The sequence below is a fragment of the Hypanus sabinus genome, unplaced genomic scaffold, assembly GCF_030144855.1.
Source record: "Hypanus sabinus isolate sHypSab1 unplaced genomic scaffold, sHypSab1.hap1 scaffold_754, whole genome shotgun sequence".
Classification (NCBI taxonomy): Eukaryota; Metazoa; Chordata; class Chondrichthyes; order Myliobatiformes; family Dasyatidae; genus Hypanus; species Hypanus sabinus.
Genome location: NW_026781605.1, coordinates 126,581 through 147,456, shown reverse-complemented (window position 1 = coordinate 147,456; position 20,876 = coordinate 126,581). Strand labels below are relative to the sequence as shown.

The window sequence follows — 20,876 nt, the reverse complement described above, 5'->3', positions numbered from 1 at the left end:
TGACCCCGGCATCTGCAGAGTATTTGGTGTAAAATTCCGCTCCCCATACTAACACGGGTTATACAGACCAAAGAACAAACTGCCGGAGGAACTCAATGGGTCGGGCAGCATCTGGGGAGGGAAATGAACCGTCAACATTTCGTGCCGAGACCCTCCCTCTGGAGTGAGAGTGGACGGGAAAATTTCTGAGAAAAGAGGTGAGGGGTGGGGATGGGGCATGAGATGGGGAGTAAGAGGTGGATCCAGTTGAAGGGGAGTTGGGAAGGTGGGATTAGTGACAGAGGCCGACGGATGTGTGGAGACGGAAGGGATCGAGAAAATGACGATCGGGCAGAAACATCTGGCTGAGATGGGAGAGCAGCCGCCTTTTTGTTGATGGTTTGGGGGCTGAATGTCCTCCTCTTCCTGTTTCTCACGATGTTTCAGTTTTCCTGTCCAGTGAGGCTCCGGAGGAATGTGAATAGAAATGAGTGTTTATAAATATAGAAGCGACTTCAATGAAACCTGCACTTCTCCAGGTGTGGGAATTGTGGATCGGACCGGGATATGAATCGAACCCGTAACTCTGAGAACCGGGAGGTGGAGAGATGTGGACGGGAAGATACAGCAGGAAAAATTAAAAATATACTTGTTGTAAAATGCGGCAGGTAGGTCAGGCAGCGTGTGAGGGGCGAGGAGCAGAGTCACTGGTTCAGACGGGAGACCCTCCACCCGTCCCGTGATCCAGGCTCTCGCTCCCATTTCAAACGCAGATCTACAGTATCTCAGGTTTCCGTTTCCGAGGCCCCGCCCCCGCTCTCACAGTCTCCAGATGGGCGGGGCTTTCTTTCCGTTCTGTGTTGAAGCGGATCGTCTGCTGGGAGCCGGAGGACCGATCACTGTCTGCGGGACAAATTGATCAAGTTCTCATCGGTGAGTATTGAGGCCGGTCACTAGGGGTGAACGCGACCGACAATTTCCCATCGGTGAGTACTGAAGCCGATCCCGGGGGAGGGGACCCTGTTGTTGGGCAGAGTCCCGTCAACCTCCTCGAACTGGCGGCCTCGTCCCGCTTCCTGGACACAACCTGTCGTGGTCGGTCCGAGTTATGGGCCCGTCACACCGAACCGCCTGAGATGAGCCGCCGCTCAGCCCCTGGTGTTCTGGCCCCAGGAGCGGGATGAGGTGGTGATGCCGAGACTGAACCCATCCATTAAGATGTACATGGTGAACTTTACCTCCATCACCCGGCCCGGTACCGGATCCAAACTTCACCTGGATCGACGCCTGGCGTTGATAATTGTTTTACATATTTCCAGAACACTGGAAGCGGCCGTTCGGCCTGTTGTGTTCTTGCAGACAGAGAGGGTTAAACAGAGTAATCGCACCCTCGGGACGCTCCTCCACGTGTATCAGAAGTTCATCTTTCCCCATTCAGACAGGACAATGAGATCCAGATCTCTCACGTCCTCCCGGGGGACTGGGAAGTTCACATCCATCTTCTGTCCATGATTCAGATTCAGAAACTTTATTGTCATTCTAACCGTACACCAGGGCAGGATGAGACAGCTTTTCCCAGGAACTGTGCAATCATAACATAACAAACGCAACACTAAATAATAAACACAGCAATAAATAGTAAAACACAACAGCCGCATGTCAGTTAAAATCAAGTTATAAGTGTCCAGTTGAAGTTAAAAGTGTCCACAGCAGAGTCAGGTGGAGCAGCTATTTAGCAGTCTGACTGCCTGTGGGAGAAAGCTGTTTAGTAGCCTTGTGGTTTTAGTTTTGATGTTCCTGTAACGTTTGCCTGATGGCAGAAGAACAAACACTTCATGGAGAGGGTGTGAGGGGCCTTTAATGATGTACCGTGTCTTCTGGAGGCATCGACTCTGAAAGAGGTCTTGGACAGAAGGTAGGGAGACCCCAATAACCTTCTCTGCTCCCCTAACCACCCGCTGCAGGGCTTTTCTTGTCGGCAGCACTGCAGCTGGAGTACCAGGTTGTGATGCAAAAGGTCAGCATACTCTCAACCACTCCTCTGTAGAATGTAGTTAAGATGTTAGTGGGGAGTGATGCTTGTTTTAGCTTCCTCAGAAAGTGCAATCTCTGCTGGGCTCGTTTTACAATCCCAGTGTTGTTCCTGGACCAGGTGAAATTGTCCGACATCTGCACCCCTAGGAACTTGATGTTTTCCACTCTCTCCACTGTGGAGCCGCCGATGCTGAGGGGCGTGTGCTCAGACTGAGACCGTCTGAAATCGACAATCATCTCCTTGGTTTTGGTGACATGATGCATCAAGTTGTTGTCACTGCACCAGCTCGCCAGGTGTTTGACCTCCTCCCTGTACATTGTTTCATTTTTTTTGCTGATGAGCCCCACCACTGTGGTAACATCAGCAAATTTAATCGTCAGGTTCTCCTTGAATCTGGCTGCACTCATGTGTTAGCAGTGTAAACAGCAATGCGCTAAGCACTCAGCCTTGTGGGGATCCAGTGCTCAGTGTGATGGAGTCAGAGATGTTCCTGCCAAAACGGACTGACTGTGGTTTCGCTGTCAAGAAATCCAGAATCCAGCGACACATGGCAGAGTTAAGGCCAAGCAGCGACAGTTTCTCTGCGGGATGATGGTATTGAACGCTGAACTGAAATCAATGTACCCGATTCTGGCATAAGGGTCTTTGTTGTCCAAGTGAGAGAGAACTGTGTGCAGTGTGGTGGATATTGCGTCCTCCGTAGAGCGATTTGGACGATAAGCAAGCTGTAGAGGATCCAGCGATGAGAGAACGTGTGCTCAAGGAATGTGCTGATGTATTAGCAGATGTCCTGTCCGACATTTTCAACATCTCCCTTAGTCAAGCCATTGTCCCCGGATGCTTCAAGACCTCCACAATCAACCCTGTGGCAAAGAAATCAGTTGTAGCCTGTCTGAATGATGACCGTCCCGTTGGCCTGACCCACATTGTGATGAAATGTTTCGAACGGCTTGTCAAGCCTCAAATCACAGCCAGCCTCCCCTCATCGCTGGATCCTTTACAGTCTGCTTATCGTCAAAATCGCTGTACGGAGGACGCAATATCCACCACACTGCACACAGTTCTCTCTCACTTGGACACTTATGCCAGAATCCGGTACATTGATTTCAGTTCAGCGTTCAATACCATCATGCCGCAGAGACAAGTGGAGAAACTGTCGCTGCTTGGCCTTAACACTGCCACGTGTCGCTGGCTTCTGGATTTCTTGACAGAGAGACCACAGTCAGTCCGTGTTGGCAGGAACATCTCTGACTCTATCACACTAAAGCATAGGCTGCTTTATTGAGGCAGTGGGAAGTGTTGACTGAGTCGATGGAGGGGAGATTGGATTCTATGATGTACTCATCTGTGCCCACAGTTCTCGCTATTTCATTCATTTAAAGGAAGAGAGAGTAGCCGTATGAAGATGTGAAGGATCAGGATGGGAGACTTCCTGCGGAGCATTGATAAAGTACGTAGAGCAGAAAAGGGCACATACTAAAATTCTTATTGTTTGTTCTGGCTTTGTTATATTGGAATCTGTTATCTACTAGTGTGTACTATTATTTCAGGATTTGTGTATTGCGGGAGGAACATCAGAGATCGCTCTTGATCCCCTTCTCCCATCTGGCTCCATCTGCTCATCCCCTGCCGATCTGGGTCAACCTCTGTCCAGCCTCGGTCCCACCAACTCAGTGATATATATCAACCATCTTGTTCAACCTCTGTCCAGCCTGTATCCCATCACCTCAATGATATATATCAACCATCTTGTTGAACTTCTGGCCAGTCTGTATCTCACGAATGATTATTCATCAACAATCTTTCTCCTACCGTTGTCTTCATTGTGAAGTATTTTGCCTTACTGAGTTATTTCTGAAATAGTTTTTTGTTACCAGGAAATACCAGATAATTTATTGAATGCAGCACAAGGAAGGGTAAAGGCAGCCATTACAATTTTAGCTTAAACGTTACGGAATGGAAAAGGTGGGGATATGGTGTTGAAATAAATATCAGGCATGGCTGAATGGTGGAGCAGACTCGATGGACCGAATTTCCTCATTCTGTTCCTCTGTCTTCTGTCTTCCCATGACTGAACGATGACCCTTTCCATATCAAGTTTTATTACGTGTGAGGGACAATTACAGATTTGTTCACTGAGGAATGTCCCTGTGGGTGTTGCAAGAGCCGGAGCTAGGAGCCCAGTTGTTCCCAAACTGAGTCAACTATTTGACTGAGGAACCAAATTCAACATTTCCAAGACTGTTACTGACACAAAATGTACATTTGTATATTGATCATGACACAATGTATTTTATATATTATTAATAACATAAAACATTTCTATATTCTTACTGACAGAATAGTATAATTTATTTTCTGTGTGTTATCTGAGTGAACATGCTTGTGTTGCTGCTACAAGTCAGTCCTTCTCTGTTCCTGTACCTTCCCGTTCTTGTGTACTTGGTAATACCTGAGAGACCTGAGCGAATTCTGTTAGATTTGATAAGTGATGATCATCTCGGCAGCTTGTTCGGTCGAATTCAGAGAGACAGTATACACTGTTAAATGCAAAGAGATACCCTTAAATGCAAAACCCTGAACAGTGTCGATGATCAGAAGGATATTGGAGTCCATGTTCATCACTCCCTGAAATGCGTCTGTTTCCGAGGCCCCGCCCTCCGTATGATGCAACAATCACTGCGCGCATGCTAACTGTCTCCGGGTGACTGTGTTTTCGGTTCCGCTCAGTGCTGAAGCGATCAGTCTGCGGTATAGGGAAAGGTCCCTCGACTCCTGGGTCGAGGAGCCGGGTTCGGGATCACTACCTGCAGGCCAGAGACATCACTTTCCCATCGGTAGTATTGAGACCGATCCCGAGCGAGGAGATCTGATGTTGGTCGTGAGCACCGAACTGAAAGCCAATAATTCATTTAGTACCCAGTTATATGGCCTCGTCAATAATGTGTCGACTTCACTTAATCTACATTGAATGATCCAAACCAGGAGCCCAGGCTGTCTATTTTCGTAAAATTGAAATGGAACTCCCGCCAACAGCTCACGTGAGGCTGGGTGCCGCAGATCTTGCTTTGTGATGCAAGATCACGTGGTGTGTTGAAAGTTCCCGGATGGGTGGTGATACTTCCTTCTTATTGTGCTGGGGAAATCTGATGTTGGCCCCTGAGTCCCGTTAACTTCCCCCAACTCGCCTCGCTTCCTGAGGCTCCTTGCATTTGACCTGGAGATTTTTGGCTGTTGTGTCTTCTCCCGGACTGGGGTGGGTGAGAAAGGAGAACGTCCCATGTTGTGGGCATCTTTGATTTCATTGGCTGCTTTACCGAGCGACTGTGAAGTCTAGGGGGGTGGATGGTTTCTGTGATGTGCTGATCTGTATCCAAAGGTCTCCGCGGTTCCTCACAGTCACGGGCGGAGCTGTTACCGTACAAAGGCGTGAAGTATCTGGATGGGGAATTTTCTATAACCATATAACAATCACAGCACGGAAACAGGCCATCTCGGCTCTCCTAGTCCGTGCCGAACTCTTAATCTCACCTAATCCCACCTTCCCGCACTCAGCCCATAACCATCCAATCCTTTCCTGTCCATGTACCTATCCAATTTTACCTTAAATGACACAACTGAACTGGCCTCTACTGCTTCTACAGGAAACTCATTCCACACAGCTATCACTCTCTGAGTAAAGAAATAACCACTCGTGTTTCCCTTCAACTTTTGCCCCCTAACTCTCAAATCATGTGCTCTCGTTTGAATCTCCCCTACTCTCAATGGAAACAGCCTGTTCACGTCAACTCTATCTATCCCTCTCAAAATTTTAAATTCCTCGATCAAATCCCCCCTCAACCTTCTACGCTCCAATGAATAGAGACCTAACCTGTTCAACCTTTCTCTGTAACAAGTGCTGAAACCCAGGTAACATCCTAGTAAATCGTCCCTGCACTCTCTCTAATTTATTGATATCTTTCCTATAATTCGGTGAACAGAACAGTACACAATATTCCAAATTTGGCCTTAGCAATGCCTTGTACAATTTTAACATTACATCCCAACTTCTGTACTCAATGCTCTGATTTATAAAGGGCAGCATTCCAAAAGCCTTCTTCCCCACCCTATCTACATGAGACTCTATCTTCAGGGAACTATGAACTGTTATTCCTAGATCTCTGTTCCACTGCATTCCTCAATGCCCTACCATTTACCCTGTATGTTCTATTTGGATTATTCCTGCCAAAATGTAGAACCTCACATTTCTCAGCATTATACTCCATCTGCCAACGTTCAGACCATTCTTCTAACCGGCATAAATCTCCCTGCAAGCTTTGAAAACCCACCTCATTATCCACAACACCTCCTACCTTAGTATCATCGGCATACTTACTAATCCAATTTCCCACCCCATCATCCAGATCATTTATGTATATTACAAACAACATTGGGCCCAAAAGAGATCCCTGAGGCACACCGCTAGTCACCGGCCTCCATCCCGATAAACAATTATCCACCACTACTCTCTGGCATCTCACATCTAGCCACTGTTCAATCCATTTTATTACTCCAGCATTAATACCTAACGACTGAACCTTCTTAACTAACCTTCCATGTGGAACTTTGTCAAAAGGCCTTGCTGAAGTCCATATAGACTACATCCACTGCCTTACCCTCGTCAACGTTCCTCGTAACTTCTTCAAAAAAAAACTTCTATGGTGTGTTGATGTAAAAATAGGTGAGCATCAAAGTATATATGGCAAAGTTCTTATTGGTTGCTCTAACTTTGTCATTTTAGAATCTTTTATGCAGTATATACTATTAATTCAGTATCTGTGTGTTACTGGAGGACCATCAGTGATTGTCCTTGATCCCTTCTCCCATCTGGTTCCATCTGCTCATCCCGGCCCATCTCGTTCAACCTCTGCCAAGTCTCCTAACCCCCACCCCCCGCACGCTTCAGTGGTATACATCAACCATCTCGGTCAACTTCTGTCCACCCTGTATCCCACACCTCAATATTATCCATCAGCAATTTTTCCTGCAACAGTTGTCTTCATTGTGAAGTGTTCTTTTGTACCTTTGGCCTCGTTGAGTCATTTCCAGAATCGTTCTTTGTTTTCTGGAATGCATTAGTGTGGAGGTGCTGGTAATTGAACTGTGACTGGCTGACACACTGCAGCATTTTACTGGCAGCAATGCGTACTGGGAGAGTTGGTGCTTGGGCTATAATCCTGTGATCGGCATTCCAGGCATATGGACCTGTCGGTGTTTTGGCTCTGACTTTGGTTAGTGCTTCTACAGATGGAGCTGGATGGCCGTCCTACTGCAATAAAGCTGAAATTTCGAGCAGCTGGACATTGGTTGTGGGGAAATCAGGGATTTCACTACCCAGTGTGAGATGTGGGGGGGGGGGGGGGGGACGATGTGTGAGACTCTCAGGGTTGTTAAATGAGGTTCAGCTGTTTGACCCTGTGAGGTTGGGAACTGGATATCACAGTTTCTGATCCAGGTAAAAAGGACACGCCGATCGAGCTGCTTGGACTTATGAGGTGTTGAGAGAGTATTCCTGGTCTGGGATCTATTGTTTTTTTTTTCCTGGAGTTCCATTGGAAGCAAAGACTGCTACTGAGGAGAAGATGGGTTACCAGTCCATCCTCACAGGGAGAGGCTATGAGTAAATGTGCTGATCCGTCTTTACAACAGTAGAAATAGACTCGTGAGCTTTGGTGTCCAAACTGTGTTTGGAAACCACCCCCCCCCCCCCTCACTGTCACCTGTCTGTCACTCGGTGGAAGTCAGGCAAATGGAAATGACTCGTTCTGTGATAGTAGAACAGTGAGGAAAGCAGAACTTTTCCTTGTAAATTATCCTGGTACCTATTTGTCTGTTTCTCCTGGAAATGTGTTCAGTACGGTTATTGCTAAGAAGGATTACAAAAATAATCTCAGGAATGATCGGCTTTATGTATGAGGAGCACTTGATGGTTCTCAATGAATTTCAGAGTGACGGTGGGGGTGGTGGGGGCAATATATTGTTAAGTAAACCTGCCGAATGCTGAAAAGACTGGATACAGTGGACATGGAGAGGATGTTTCCTTCAGACGGAGAGTCTGTAATCTTACAGCACAATCTCAGAATAAAAATGCTTCCGTTTAAAACTGAGATAAGAACAACAACGGCCAAAAGCTGTCTGATCTGTAGAATTTGTTGCCGCAGGGGTAGGTTGAGGCTGCCATTGAGTGTATTTATGACATAGATTAATATATTCATGATTGCTAAGTCACGTCAGGGTTCCAGAAGGAAGTCAGGAATATGCTGTTGGAATAATTCTCAGCCATGGTTGAGTGGTGGGGCAGAACAGTTGGATGGAATCACCTAATTGTGTTCCTGTATCTTATGTTTTACCATGACTGAATGATGGCTCCTTCTTATCCCATATCATTTTGTGATGTGTGAGGGTCAATAAAAGGTTGTTCACTGAGATCATTATATCTGCCTTCAAAATTTAAATATCAGTCAGTTTTGTTCTTAGTAACATTTAGTAGACAAGCTTGGTCCTCCTTTTTTATTGATAACGTGCTTCATTATCTTTTATGCTAAAGTTAGACCTGCGGTGAGAGATTTATTTGAAGAAGAACCCCAACTGGAAGCAAACCACTACTGAAGACGAGGGAACAGCAACAAGTGAACCAGCCCGAGGATTGAGAGCATCAACTGGAGAGGACTCTTCCGAATCGGAGATTCCAGGATTCAGTCAGGAGACAGTTTGGTGAGTCTCATTTACTCAAACACTTTAGACATTACATACCTGTACAAAGGAAGGTAGGAAATAGTTGGAGTTAGACTGAATGTGCCCAGAAGAACCAGTTATGTCTCTGTCAGACCCAGTCAAAATCACTCCTGGTAATAAGCTCCGAGCCGCACAGCCATTGAAAACCAGTCCATCTCACTCACAGAGTTTACTCAGTTCAAGATCTTGCCTCTCCTGAAGTAGCTTCAGGTCAGTTCTGAGTGGGGAGAGGGAAAGAGAGGGGAGTGTTTATACTGACTGTCTTTCAAAAAGAGTAATTGTTTGAACTTGCTGCAAACTCTCCACCCATACCCTGTACTTTCTCAACCAAATCATTGAGGTAGATGACGAGTAACAATGGGCGTAACCCCAGGGAACGTCACTAAGCTTGGGAATGGAGTTCAAGAAACAGCCTCTCACCCTCTGCTTCCTACCAATCATCTGTTTGCTGTCCGGCTTGGTCCGGCCCTTTCCCACTGCAACCAGCCCTCGACTGACACAAACCCGAGATCAACCCCTTCCTCACGTCATCTGAAACGGAAACACCCCGGCAGTAGCTGCGGTTGACATCGCGCTGTGACCTGCAGTAGGTCCCCTTATGCAGTCAAACTCCCCGATGTCCGAAATGGAGACCGGAACCGTACGTGGTCAAACTCCCCGATGTCCGAAATGGAGACCGGAACCGTATGTGGTCAAACTCCCCGCTGTCGGAAATGGAGACCCGAACCGTACGTGGTCAAACTCCCCGCTGTCAGAAATGGAGACCCGAACCGTACGTGGTCAAACTCCCGGCGTGGAAACGTAATCTCACGGTGGATTTGTTCGGTGACTTGTGAACATACATGATTTACGATCGCGCAAGTGAGGACTGAATAAAAAGATAGTCAAACAATTCTAATCAGGCACACCATCTGTTCGCCTTTCCCCCTCACTCCAGGCTACATACACTGGCCCCCTCATCACTCCCTCCTCCCAGTCCCTCTTCATTATCCGGCCCTCTACCCCAGCCCTTACTTCATTCTCCCTCTCGCCGTCACCATCTCGCCTCTCCCTCACCCCTTCCTTATCATCACCCCTCTCAATCATCCTTGCTTCCTCATCGCCTTTCTCCCTCTCCCCCCCTTCTCTACCCCTCTGTTACACCCCTATTCGACCAGTCTCCCACTCTCTATCACCCCTTTCCTCGCTTTCTACTCTCACCACTGCCTCTACTCCTCTATTAACAAATCGTACTCCTCTCTCGTCTCTCTTCATATCTTCACTCTCTCATGCCTCTTTTCATTTCTCACACTCTCTCCCCTCTGTCCATCTGTTCATCTTACTCTTCCATTCTCTCTCCCATCCCACAATCCCTGTCCCTACCCCTATCACCTGCTATCCCACTCCCAATCTCAGTCACCCTCTGTCTTCCCCTCTCCATGTCCTCCTCTCTCATGCACCCTGTCACCTCACTCAAACTCGTCTCTCTCACCTCTGCCTCTCTGTAAGCTCCTCCATTTCTAACCCTATCCCTCTCAATCTCTCTTCCAATGTCTTACCCTCTCCCCTTGCTCTCCCATGCAATCTCCCTGTTGGCACCCGTATCCCACACTGTCTTCCTCTCTCTCTCACCCTCTAAATGCACCGCTCATCCTAAGCTTTCCCCCCTTCGCTCTCTCTCACTCTCTCTGAACCCAGCCCTCTCCCCCCTCCCTCCCTCTCTGCCTCTCTCTCCCTCCCTCTCGTCACACCTAGCGCTCTCCACCTCATCCCATACTGTACGTACATCAACAATACTGAATTGCCAATTGCCGTTTGTAACTGGGATCTTTCTGGGTTCCAGATCCTCGGTAATGGTCTTTGTATATGAGGATCAGCAGGATCCTGGGGTCCGAGTCCATAAGGCACTCAGAGCAGTTACGCAGGTTGACTCTGTAGTCAAGAAGGCGTACAGTGCATGGGATTGAGTTTAAGAGCTGAGAGGTAATGTTGCAGCTATATAGGACCCTTGTCAGACCCCACGGAGCCTTGTTTTTAATTCTGGTCGCCTCACTACAAGGATGTGGAAACCATAGAAATGGTGCAGAGGAGATTTACAAGGATGATGCCAGGATTTGAAGAGCAGGCGTTATGAGAATTAGTTGAGTGAACTCCGTCTTTTCTCCTTGGAGCGACCTGGGAGGAGAGGTGACCTGATAGAGATATACAAGATAATGAGAGGCATTGATCGTGTGGATAGTCAGAGGCTTTTTCGCAGGGCTGAAATGGATAGCACGAGAGGGCATAGTTTTAAGGAGCTTGTAAGTAGGTACAGAGGAGATATCAGGGGTAGTTTCTTTTACGCAAATGGTGTGCGTGGAATGGGCTGTCGATGGTGCTGATGGAGTTGGAAACGATAAGGTCTTTATAAGATACTCCTGGCGGGCTAGATCCGTAGAACCAAAGGACACAACAGCGCAGAAACAGGCCTTTTGGCCTTTCTTGGCTGTGCCAAATCATTTTTCTGCCTAGTCCCACGGACCTGCAACTGGACATATCCCTCCATACCCCTGTCATCCATATACCTGACCAAGTTTTTCTTAACTGTTTAAAGTGAACCTGCATTCACCACTTCATCTGGCAGCTCTTTCCACACTCCCAACAGTCTCTGTGTGAAGAAGCCCCCCGCCATGTTCCCTTTAAACTTTTCCCCGTTCACCCTTTAACCATAACCTCTCTTTGTCTTTCTCCCCTGGCGTCAGTGGAAAAGGCCTGCTTGCATTCAGTCTATCTATACCCACCATAATTTTATAAACCTCTATCAAATCACCCCTCATTCTCCTATGCTCCAGGGAATAAAGTCCTAACCTATTCAACCTTGCTCTGTAACTCAGTTTCTCAAGTCCCGGCAACATCCTTGTAAACGTTCTCTCCACTCTTTCAACCTTATTTATATCCTTCCTGTAATTAGGTGACCAAAACTGCACACAATCTGTCTCACCAATTTCTGTCTCACAATTTCTGTCTCACCAATGTCTTAAACAACCTCAACATTACATTCCAACTCTTATGCTCAACACTTTGATTCATAAAGCCCAAAGTACCAGAAGCTCTCTTTACAACACTATCTACTTGTGACGCAACTTTTAGGGAATTATGAATCTGCACTTCCCGATCCCTTTGCTCTACTGCACTCCTCATTGTCCGACCATTTACCTTGTATGTTCTACCTTGGTTTGACCTTCCGAAGGACAATGCCTCACACTTGTCCGCATTAAACTCCATCTGCCATTTTTGCAGCCCATTCCTGCAACCCTCTGCAAGCTTTGAAAGCCTTCCTCACTGTCAACTGCACCTCCAATCTTTGTATCATCAGCAAATTTGCTAATGCCACATTAGCATCCAGATCATTGATATAGATGACAAAGAACAATGGACCCAGCACTGATCCCTGTGGCACACCACTAGTCACAGGCCTCCATTCAGCGTAGCAATCCTCCACTACCACTCTCTGGCTTCTTCCATTGAGCCAATGTCTAATCCAATTTACTACCTCTCCATGTATACCTAGCGACTGAATCAACCTAACTAACCTCCCATGCGGGACCTTGTCAGAAGCCTTACTGAAGTCCATGTATACAACATCCACTGCCTTCCCTTCATCCACTTTCCTGTTAAGTCCCTGTCTATCCAAATACTTGTACACCCTATCTCCTAGTATCCCTTTCCAATAATGTACCTACTACAGATGTCAAACTTACCGGCCTATAATTTCCCGGCTTACTTTTTGACCCACTTTTAAACAACGGAAATACAAGAGCTATCCTCCGGCACCTGACCGGTGGAAATCGACATTATAAGTATTTCACTCAGGGCCCCTGCAATTTCAACACCAGTCTCCTTCAAAGTCCGAGTGAATACCCTGTCAGGTCCAGGGGATTTATCTATCCCTTTGCTCTTAACATACCTGTAGAAGCTCTTAGGATTATCCTTCACCCTGACTGCCAAAGCAATCTCATGTCTTCTTTTAACCCTCCTGATTTCTTTCTCAAATATTTTCTTACTCTTTTTATACTCCTCAAGCATCTTATTTCCTCCCTGTTGCCTATACATGTTATACATATATGTCTTTTTCTTTATCAGAGTTCCAATATCCCTCGAGAACCAAGGTTCCTTATAGTTATTCGTATTGCGTTTACCCCTAACAAGAACAAAAAAAATCTGCACTCTCAAAATTTCTTCGTTGAAGGCCTCCCACTTACCAATCACATTCGTGCCAGAGAACAACTTGTCCCAATCTACGCGTTTTAGATCCTTCCTCATTTCTTCAAATCTGGCTTTCTTCCAGTTTATAACTTCATCCCGAGGACCAGATCTATCTTTGTCCATGATCAAGTTGAAACTAATGACGTTATGAACAATGGAAACAAAGTGCTCCCCTACACACACTTCCGTCACCTGCCCTAGATCATTTCCTAATAGGAGATCTAATATTACATCCTCCCTAGTTGGGATATCTATATATTGATTTAGAAAACTTTTCTGAACACATTTCACAAACTCTAACCCATCTAGACCTTTAACAGTATGGAAGCCCCAATCAATGTGTGGGACTCCCACACATTTTAGACATCCTGATTTACTTCTTATGTGTTCTCTTGCTTTTCCTATGCTCCATAAGAAACTGCCTGCCTATCCCTGTTATGCAACTCCATTCACTTTGTGCTTCACCAGGATCTAAATATCTCTTGAAATCCAAGTTTCCCTACAGTTTCTATTTTACCTTTTATTCTGACAAGCGCATACCCGCTTTGTACTTTCAAGATTTCACTTTGAAGGCCTCCCATTTACCAAGCATTTACTTTTGCCATAAAGCAGCATGTCACAGTCCACAGTTGCCAGGTCCTAGTGTTGATTCCAGGTGTTGATCCATGCCCTGAACACATCCGCCTTTCCTACGCTGCTCCTTGTATTGAAATATTCAGGGCTCAGCATATTCACTGCACCATGCTCAACGTTTTCATTCCTGACTTTGTCTGAGGACTGAACAACAACTGCCTCCACAACCTGTCCACTCTCTGTTCTGTTAGTCAGACTCCCATTGCCCCTGCACCTTTACTTTACTCCCACCTACCCCCACCTCCCAGCATGCAACTCTATCACCGCTTTGGCTTTCCTCTCCCTGATCAATAAAAAGGATGTTCAGACCATTTACAGGCAGAGAGGAATAAATGGGGCACTTATGAATTACATGAATTTGAAGTGAACTCTTATGAAAGAAATAAAAGAAGACATGAAGTTGCCTAAGCAGACAAGGTGAAGGAGAATCCTCATGCATTCTGCAGATATGTTATGAGCAAAAAGATTGCAAGGGAAAAATTATTCCTCTGGAAGATCTGAATGGTAATCCATATGAGGAGACAAAATAGATGTGGAAGATTTTTTTCTGCATCCGTATTTAATCAGGAGATGGACACGGAGTCTATAGAATTGAGGCAAAGCTGCATCAACTTCATGGACCCTGTACAGATTACAGAGGTGGAGGGGTTTGAGGCAAATTAGTGTGGATCAATCCCCAGGGCCTGACAAGTTGTTCCATGGGACCCTGCGGAAGACAAGTGCAGAAATTATTGGGGCCTTACCACAGAATGTTAAATCATCCTTCGTGGCAGGTGAGATACTGGAGGATTGGAGGACGCCAATGTTGTTCAGCTGTTCAGTCACTCAGCATTCAAGACGAGATAGTAAATTGGATGAGACACTGTCTTTGGGAGAAGCCAGAGTGTGGTAGCAGATGGTTGCCTCACTGACCGGAGGCCAGGGACTAGTGGTGAGCCATAGGGATCAGTGCTGGATCTGATGTTGTTTGTCATCTATATCAAAAATCTGGATAATGGTGTGTTTAACCGGATCAGCAGATTTGTAGATCGCACCAAGACTGGTCGTGTAGTGGACAGTGAGGAAGACTATCATGGCTTGCAGTGCGATCTGGACCCGCTGGAAAAATGGGTTAAGAAATGGAAAAATGTATTTAATGCAGACAAGTGTGAGGTGTTGCACTTTGGTATTATCTACCAATGGAGGTCTCTCACGGTGAATGGTCAGGCACGGAGGAGTTTTGTAGAAGAAAGGGACCTGGGAATATATGTACTTAATTCACTGAAACTGGTATCATAGTTAGATAGTGATGGGGAAAAAAATCAGCCCATTGGTCTTCATGAACCAAAGTAATGAAAACAATAAACGGATGTTTTCTTGACTTGTCGAAGACACTGGTGAGGCCCATTTTGGAGTATTGTGTGTAGTTTTGTTCACGAACCTACATGAAAGATATAAAAGCGGTTGAAAGAGTTCAGAGAAAATTCACAAGGATGTTGCCAGGTCTAGAAGACTTGGGTTATTAGGAAACATTGAACAGGACAGGACTTTATTACTTGCAATGTAGAAGAATTGAGAGAAGATTTGATGAAGCTGTACCAAAATTATGAGAGTTATACATGGGGTAAATGGAAGCTTTTTCATTTTTCAAAAATGGGTTTTCCCACTGAGATTGGGGGGAAATACAACCAGAGGCCATGGATTAAGGGTGAAAGGTGAAACATTAAGGTGAACATGAGGGGATACTTCTTGAAACAGACGATCATCCAGGTGTGGAATGAGCAGACAACCTAACTGATGCATGCGTGCTCAACTTCAACATATAAGAGGATTGTATTGGTTCCTGGATGGTCGGGGTATGGGAACAGACTGCTTAAATAGAACAACACAAACTAGATGGAACAAAGGGCCTGTTTCTGTGTTGTACCTTTCTTGATTCTGTGACAAGAACATGAAATAATACTATTATTCATATAGTTCATTTTATCAGCTGTGCAGACCAAGCACCAAGCATTCCTCCGGGCAGGGAATATTCAGAAAGCTCTAAAACTGTTGGAACTTTAAATTGACAGCAGGTAAAAGAAAATCCCAGCTGCATGTCAACAAAGTCTAATTCCGGGAGAGTGTTTCAGTTACTGTGGCACCAGGAACCCATGCAGCTCAGTGGGAAATGGGGATAATACCCATGGAGAGAGTCAAACTGAGCCACGTCACGAATTGGAGATGGCAGAAATGCCCCATTCTTATAGAGAAAGGAAGGACATCAGACAGTCTGATGGTCATTCCAGATACCAGCACTGTGCCCAGTCAGGAGATGATTTCTCTGTCCAACTTGGGTTGAACCTCAATGTAACAGTGTGATGTCAGATCACACCTTGGCAACTGAAGTGATCTCATATGAAATGTTTTCCTACGCCCATTGATGATTTTGTAAATCTTTTTACAGGTTAAAAACGAAAAGGAATTTGTCTCCAGGAATCTCAAACACGATACGCCAGTTTTGCTGTCTCTATCTAGGTATTTATATAGTGGAGTCGACCGTCCTTCCTGCTCAGACTGTGGGGAGGGATCAACTAGGTCATCTGACCAACTGGCACGCCCGTCATTTTCGACAGGAGAAAGACCGTTCACCTGCTCACTCAGTGGGAATGGATTCACTCGGTCACCTCAATTGAAGCTACATCAGCAATTTCACACTGGGAAAGGACATTCAACTGCTCTGTGTGTGAGAAGGGATTCAGTCGGTCATTCCACCTGTGGACACACCAGTCAGTTTCCATTGGGCAGAGGATGGTCATCTGCTGAATTTTTGGGGAAGGATTTACTCGGTCATCTCACCTAATGGCGCTCCAGCGAGTTCACACTGGGGAGCAGCCGTTCACCTGCTCGGACTGTGGGAAGGGATTCACTAAACCAATTCCCCTACCGAGACATCAGTCAACTGACGCTGGCGAGCGGCCATTCACCTGCTTAGACTGTGGGAAGGGATTGACTTTGACATCTCACCTACTGACACACCAGCCAGTTCACACTGGGGAGAAGCCGTTCACCTGCTCGGACTGTGGGAAGGGATTCACTCACTCATCCACCCTACTGAGTCATCAGCGAGTTCACACTGGGGAGAGGCCATTCACCTGCTCAGACTGTGGGAAGAGATTCACTCTTTCATACAAACTGCAGAGTCATCAACGAGTTCACACTGGGGAGAAGCCGTTCACCTGCTCAGACTGTGGGAAGAGATTCACTCTTTCATACAAACTGCAGAGTCATCAGCGAGTTCACACTGGGGAGAAGCCATTCATCTGCTCAGACTGTGGGAAGAGATTCACTCTTTCATACAAACTGCAGAGTCATCAACGAGTTCACACTGGGGAGAAGCCGTTCACCTGCTCAGAATGTGGGAAGAGATTCACTCACACATCCCATCTACAGAGACACCAGCGAGTTCACTCTGGGGAGAAGCCATTCACCTGCTCCGTCTGTGGGAAGGGATTCAATCGGTCATCCACCCTAAAGATTCATCAGCGTGTTCACACTGGAGAGAGGCCGTTCACCTGCTCAGAATGTGGGAAGAGATTCAGTAAGTCATCCAACTTACTGGTACATCATCGAGCTCACACTGGTGAGAAGCCGTTCACCTGTTCATTCTGTGGGAAGAGATTCACTGAGTCATCCCGCCTACAGAATCATCAGCGAGTTCACACTGGGGAGAAGCCATTCACCTGCTCAGTCTGTGGGAAGAGATTCACTGAGTCATCCCGCCTACAGAGTCATCAGCGAGTTCACACTGGGGAGAAGCCATTCACCTGCTCAGAATGTGGGAAGAGATTCACTCAGTCATCCCACCTACAGAGACATCAGCGAATTCACACTAGGGATAAGCCCTTCACCTGCTCCGTCTGTGGTAAGAGATTCTCTAAGTCATTCAACTTACTGGTACATCAGCGAGTTCACACTGGGGAGAAGCCGTTCACCTGCTCAGAATGTGGGAAGAGATTCACTGAGTCATCTCACCTAGAGAGTCATCAGCGAGTTCACACTGGGGAGAAGCCGTTCACCTGCTCAGAATGTTGGAAGGAATTCACTCAGTCATCCCACCTGCAGAGACATCAGCGAGTTCACACTGGGGAGAAGCCATTCACTTGCTCGGACTGTGGGAAGGGATTCACTCAGTCATCCAGCCTACAGAGACATCAGCGAGTTCACACTGGGTTGAGGCCATTCACCTGCTCAGAATGTGGGGAGAGATTCAGGGAGTCATCCCACCTACAGAATCATCAACGTGTTCACACTGGGGAGAAGCCGTTCACCTGCTCGGAATGTGGGAAGGGATTCATTCAGTCATCCAGCCTTCATAGTCATCAGCGAGTTCACACAGGGGAGAGGCCGTTCAGCTGCTAAGAATGTGCGAACGGATACATTCAGTCATCCCAACTACTGGCACATCAGTCAGTTCACAATGGGGAGTGGTTGTTGTTAAGTATCCCTAGGTATCGTTTGCTGTGGACTGTTATTTTATATGAGAGAGAGAGAGAAGAGAGAAGAGAGAAGAGAGAAGAGAGAAGAGAGAAAGAGAGAAAGAGAGAAAGAGAGAAAGAGAGAAAGAGAGAAAGAGAGAGAGAGAGAGAGAGAGAGAGAGAGAGAGAGAGAGAGAGAGAGAGAGAGAGAGAGAGAGAGAGAGAGAGAGAGACTGACTCGCAGCTTGTTTAATATTAACCGAGGACACAGACACTCAGAGCCAGACAGAAACGAAGGAGGAGAAATGGAACAGTCAACACAAAGGAACTAGTGGCCAAGGGTCACTATTTGTGACTTTCCTATGCCCACAAGGGTGGGTTAATTATTGATTCAACATAATGTACATCGAATGTGGGGTTGTCAACTCGTTTGATCCATAGGAGTGGATCTGATTTGGGGTATCCTGTGAAGACCACTGATGTGTTAACCCTTGCCTGGGTGTGTTGTGGTAATTCACTTGAAGACAGTACCCCTTTTGACAAGTCATTTTCGAAGATAATTTGTATGTGGATTTGGAACGACGGATAAAATCTACAGCAACTGTTCTCTCGCTTTACCACCGTGGAACCTGTGGAACATAATTGCCTTCTCTCGACATTTAGCCTGGATTACAAACATCTCTCTCACATCACCTATTCCGTGAATGAACTGAACTTTCATACTTTACCATCTCAGGACTCCCAGTCTCGATTCCCCTAATCTCAATAGTTTGGGAGTTACATTTACACACATATATACACATTACTCTGTGAACTTTTGTTTATCTTGCTCAAGTTTCTATATAATAAGTACATACTAATAAAGAGAGTGGTTTTTACATAAAAAAACAGACTCCAGTGTGAACTCTATTGCTGCTGGTTTGTTTCTAAAGTTTTATGGTTCCTAATAAAATTGGGGCCTGCATCCGAAATATGAACAAATTTGGGGCGTTTTGATTGATTTATTATCGATTTACTTGGGGAAATCCCTTTTGATTTATTTGCGTGTGGAAAATCAGCAGCGGATGCTGATAGGCTTGTGGAAGCACCAACCTCTGAGGCATTGGAGGACGCCAGAACGATTGAGTTGTTGAGTCTTGCTAGAAGGTTAAAACTTTCTAAGGAGAAATTGACAATGAGGAGGGCACAGATGCAGAGGATAATAGCTGAACATTATGTATCTGAGGGTGTGTTTAAAGTGGAGGAGTTGGAGGTATTTCCTGAAAGTAAACATCGTGAGCTCCAGTACAAGTGAGAAAAATTAAAGATGGAGGCTGCGGAAAGGCAGAGGCAATTTAAGGCTGGAGAGGCAGAAAAACAGAGGGAGGAAGCAGAAAGACAGAGGCTGTTCGAGCTGGAAAAGATAGAGAGATTGCAGCAAAGGGGTCTAGCGTTAGACTCTAGTGATAAGTTTGAGGCCAGTTGGGAAGTTAAATTGGTACCTCCATTTGACAAGGCAAATGTTGATAAATACTTGCAGCATTTTGAGAAGGTTGCTCAGAATTTAAAGTGGTCAAAAGAGGGTTGGCCTATTCTCTTCCAACGTGTAATTAAGGGGAAGGCTCAGCAAACCTATTCTGCTTTGATAGTTGATGAAGCAGCTGATTATGACATAGTGAATCAGGCTGTGCTCAAAGCTTACGAGTTGGTCCCAGAATAATACAGGCAGAAGTTCAGAAATTTGAGGAAATCTGGGAACCGGACGTATATGGAATTTGCTTATGAGAAGTTTGTGTGTATTACCCGCTGGTGCACATGTAAAAATATAAATGATGATTTTAACAGCTTGAAAGAGTTGGTTTTAATTGATGAATTCTAAGGCTGCGTCCCTGATGACATACAGCGTATTCAGATGAAAAGGATGCTGCCACTTTGCAGGAGTCTGCCGGATTAGTAGATGTTTGCTTCAACCCACAAGGTCAAATTCACCCAGAGTACGAGCTTCCAAAAGAGTAACAGGGATAACCAGGGCAAACCAGAAATTAAAGCTGGAACTAGTGAAAAGAGTAATGATGAAGGGAAACAGTTGAAGGAGACATATTCTGGTCTTCCTTGTTACTATTGTAAGAAAGCTGGTCATTTGATGGCTAATTGTTCCTTCCTGGGGAAGAAAAAGGAAAAGGAGGCAGTCCCAAATGCCTGTGTTCAGTATGTTGAAGCACCTTTAAACCCACAGGGTTCTGAACATTCTGTTGAAGCTCAGATAGGAAAAGTAAAAGGAGTCAGTCCCGAATGCCTGTGATCAGTATGTTGAAGCACCTATAAACCCACAGGGTTCTGAACATTCTGTTGAGGCTCAGTTACGGACTGAGAGGTCTGACCGAGTTAAGAAGGTGTTCGATCATTTTATGTCTGATGGGTTTGTATTAGTAAAGGAAGGGTCAACCCTGGTACCAGTGAAAATTCTTCGAGTTACTGGGGCTTCTAAGTCACTTATATTAGACAGCGTTCTAAAGTTTGGTGATGAGTCTGACACTAGTGAGGTAAATCTTATTAAAGGCATTGGGAACGGTGTGGTTTCTGTGCCGTTGCTCAAGGTAACTTTACAGTCAGGGTTGGTTTCGGGACCTGTTGAGATCGGATTGCGCTCCAGTTTACCGATGGAAGATGTTACTTTGCTGTTAGGGAATGACCTGGCAGATGGTAAAGTTGTTCCTGCAGTGCTGTTGACAACTAAGCCGACCACTGACGACCCACAGATGGATTTTAACATTTATCCTTCCTGCGCAGGAACTCGCAGTATGGCTAAAAAATCT

General features: G+C 45.9%; 1 long non-coding RNA gene across 1 annotated transcript; it reads left to right on the top strand.

The window, feature by feature from the left end:
• Window positions 1–838: 838 nt before the first annotated feature.
• On the top strand, window positions 839–16,688 carry LOC132390055 (uncharacterized). The gene is made up of 3 exons (XR_009510762.1): window positions 839–912; window positions 8,601–8,767; window positions 16,071–16,688. It is a non-coding gene; the product is annotated as an uncharacterized LOC132390055 (long non-coding RNA).
• The last annotated feature ends 4,188 nt before the right edge of the window (window positions 16,689–20,876 follow it).